This window comes from Passer montanus, unplaced genomic scaffold (genome assembly GCF_014805655.1).
Source record: "Passer montanus isolate IOZ18808 unplaced genomic scaffold, ASM1480565v1 scaffold1, whole genome shotgun sequence".
NCBI classification, from domain to species: Eukaryota; Metazoa; Chordata; class Aves; order Passeriformes; family Passeridae; genus Passer; species Passer montanus.
In genome coordinates this window covers 8,808,919-8,812,665 of record NW_024356504.1, presented here as the reverse complement: position 1 = coordinate 8,812,665, position 3,747 = coordinate 8,808,919, and the positions used below count along the sequence as shown (strand labels likewise).

At 41.9% G+C, this 3,747-nt stretch overlaps 1 protein-coding gene across 1 annotated transcript in view; it reads right to left on the bottom strand.

Annotated features, from left to right (window-relative positions):
- Nucleotides 1-290, bottom strand: part of TLK1 (tousled like kinase 1) — a 67,348-nt gene extending 67,058 nt beyond the window's left edge. The window contains exon 1 of the mRNA XM_039724142.1: nucleotides 144-290. The gene's annotated coding sequence lies outside the window, so the exon portion shown is untranslated. The remainder of the gene's footprint in view (nucleotides 1-143) is intronic.
- Between the last annotated feature and the right edge of the window lie 3,457 nt (nucleotides 291-3,747).

Genomic DNA, 3,747 nt, shown 5'->3' with positions numbered 1-3,747 from the left:
CGCGCCGCGCGGCCCGGGCGCGCCGCCTGCTCCCGCCTCCGGGCTCCGACCCCGGGCCGGCTCGCAGCCGCCCGCCGGCTGACCCTTCTCCCCGCGCACGCCCGTCCCGCGGCGATACCTCCCTGCCTTGCTCAAGCGCGCACCTTCCGTGCCGCGGGCGGCCCTCCGTTGGCCGCCCCGGCCCAGCCGGAGCTAGCACCCCTGAGGCCGCGGCGTTCCCCTCCGTCTCGGTTTCCTCGGCGGCGCAGTCCGCCCGTGCCGCCTCGCCTTCCCCCGCGCCCCGCCGGCCGAGCGGCTCTTCCCAGCGCGGCCCAGGTGAACCTTGCTCAGGCAGCATCTCCGGGGGCTCTCGGGCGCCTGCCGCTTCTCAGCGTTCTTTTTCCGGACAGGACGGTGTGGCAGCAGAGGCTCGGGGGCACTCGGGAAAGCTGATGTCCCGAGGGAGAAGGCTTTGGCCGCCAGCCGCAACCCGCCTCGCTGAGGAGCGGGAGCAGCCATCGGATGAACTGGAAGTCGGGCAGGAGCCATTTACCAGGCCCACCACTTCACCCGCTGCAACCACCAGGCTGGGGCTCCCAGGTGGGCACCAACGCCGACCTGGCAAATTTCAAAACATCCCTCTCTGCCTTGATTTTAGAGACTAAAGTGCAAACTTAGCCGAATTTTTCAGTTATTCCTTCTTTAAAATTAACATAATCGTGACTGGGAATGTGAGATATATGGAAAGTCAATTATGAAACAAAACCTTTTAACTTACCAGTGCAACTGGTAAAAATATTTTATATATATTTTTTTATATAACAGGGATAGCAATGACTTTGATTACTTACAAAAAAATCCCGGGTTGCAGATATATTGCATTTTGTGTATATGAAGAATATCTTCACCATTCAGGCATGGCGCTTATTTTGTGGTTGCTGTGTGGAGACATCCTGTCCATCTACTAACCTACTTTCCCCTCTATTTGAGAATGACAGGAATAGATTACTAATGTTGGATTGCAGCTCTCTGCACAACACACATATTACTAATTCTGTCTCTTCCTTTTAAAGTGACATCTGTGAAATTATCTAAGATCTTCACCTCCCACAAGTATACAGCATAGCTGGAAGTTTCCTTGCAGTTTGGTATTAACTTAAAGTAAAAATTAGTATCTTTACTTGCTAAACAAGTCTGTTCCAGGGCATATATCTAGATATATCTTGTAATAGCTAATTTTTTCCTTTTTTTCAGAGAGGTGATCTGATATTTCAACAAGGGCTTGCTTTTAAGGACTTGATCCTAAAGACTGCAGACTTTATGTAAGAAAATTACATCAGGAAACTTCCAATACTTGGGAATGAAGTAAAACAGTGCTGGTTCACTCTGACTGCATTAATACTTAGCAGCTGGTATAGAATATTCTTGCTAGGTTAAAACTAAAACATATTCATAATCCCACAATCCATATGATAGCATAAGTGAACATGCACCTGGTCTCCTGATGAATATATCATGCTGCAGCATGCTGCTTTTAAAATCTGCCAAGTAAAAAGCAGTAAGTGAAAGAAATTGTCTCTTCGTTTATAGCCCTTTGCATCAACATAATACAAACCCCTGCTATCCTTACAAAACCATACATAAGCAAGCACTCTCTTCCAGTTTGCTTACAAACTGTTGCCTACAAATCATTCCACTGACACAGCTGAGACTTGTTCAAGTAAAGCATTATTTGCTTTGATTAGGGGAACAGGACATCATGAAGAAGATCCCATTCATTGCTTCCTCTATCAGACATGCAGATTAAATATTATAAAAATGCTGAAGTGTCTTTTATATTTTCAAACATTAACACTAAGAAAAATAATCAGACCTTTGCCATCTCATAACATGTTAGACAACATCTCTTCGAGCGACCAGGAGTAAGTGGGCACACACTGCAGGACTTCCAGCAGTTCACAGTACCTGCTGCAAAATATGGGTTGAGTCTGCATTTTGTAATACAGTAGAGCTGTATCTCTTGGTTTCATGAGTTGTTGATGTAGAGATTGAAAGCAGGGTGTGAATTATATAGGTCATCTCCAGATGGTACAACATATATCACTACAAGAATACATGGAGCTAGGTATATTCCTCTCTTTAGTTCATAGAAAACCTACTTTCTTACCGAGTTAGAGCTGACACTGATTTTAATGTACCCCTTTATTTGTAAAGCCACGTTGCTTCAGTGTTACGAATTTAATAGTATCATGGCAGGAGAGAATACCTGCCTGAGTACTTTTCAGAAATTTCAAATTTCAAAAGACTTCCCTTTTCAAATAGCATCATAAATGTACATAATGCTTTTCCTTGAATGCCCTGTCTTTATTTTGCAATAAAATTTTATGATCCAGTGGCCAGAGAGATGGCCTTTCTCTCACAGTGGTGAGCAGTCAGTCAGCGTCACCTGCCCAAAATAATAAATACGAAATCCAACTCAAATAGTACTAAGTATTACTAATTTTTTTTTAAATATAATAAATATTAAATCTTTGCCTTCTAGTTTTTAGGAACACACTAGTCTGCTATCAAGGTTTATGTGAACACTGCATACCATTAACATGAGGCATAACTTGAGGTAGTAGATAGATGGAATCAACTTTTAGTGGGATTGCTCTGGATAATGATGAATGAGGTGCCACACACCTACCTACATGGGAAAACTTGATTCCACCAGAGGTCCCAGAAAACTCATTTAGTTTTGCTAATTCCTAAGGAAGAGGACCTCAAAACTCAGATCAGAACAGAGAGGAGTAAGAAGCCTGTGTGCTGTTATTCTCATAAGAATGTGTCAAATGAAAGTTAGCAACGTTTATGGCAGTGGTAACTCTCTAATTGAGGACAGCTGAAGAACTGAAAAGTATAAGGAATTTTCCTTATTCCAAAGATGGAAAAAAGGTAAGCAACAAAATCCTGAAAAACATTAAAATTGTAAGAGCTTTCAATTTTGTCACTGGAATTATCTATGCAAGAAACTTTTATTACAGTAAGTTCACTGTCTCTAGGAAGTAAGAGAAGTTAACTGGCAGATAGCAAAGGAAGGTACATAAAGAAAAGAACTAATGGTTTGAATAGTGACAATAAGGAAGATTACAGCAGGAATGAGATTTTGGAGACACCTACCTTGCATCTATAAAGATTACTGTGCACTCAGGTCAAATGTCAATTACAAAATTTCCACATACATCCTTTAGAGAACAAAGAGACATAATTTCAAACATTACACATAAAATCCAGAGTTTATCCCATATGTTCTTAAGGAAGAATATGCAATGACTGTGGGACAATTTACAGAGATGTGGCAGTTTCTTCCCTGTTCTGAGACCTTCACCTTCATTGTTCACAGGCACCAAATACATTTTGGTGTCCTCATGAAAGATTTGTATCTAATAATATCAAATATTACTTGTTGTTAATAACTGCATATATCTTACTTCTGTTTTTCCCACCAAAGTCAGTTTGCTTTTAGCTGGCTTAGGTTTCATGCAGGCAGCAGATACTGCAATACCAAGGCATAGCGACTGACCACGCCAGGTAACTGATTATATGAATTATGTATGTTTACACACAGGTTCCCAACAAGACCATTTTTACATTATGTCAGTAATTAGAAGGAAGGCCTCCAATTAATGAGATAATTGGAAGTAGAGGTAGAAGAGGAAATTGATTTAGCAGGCTGATTCTAGGAAGAAAAGTGAAGTGTTACAAGAAATAACAATATCCTTGGAA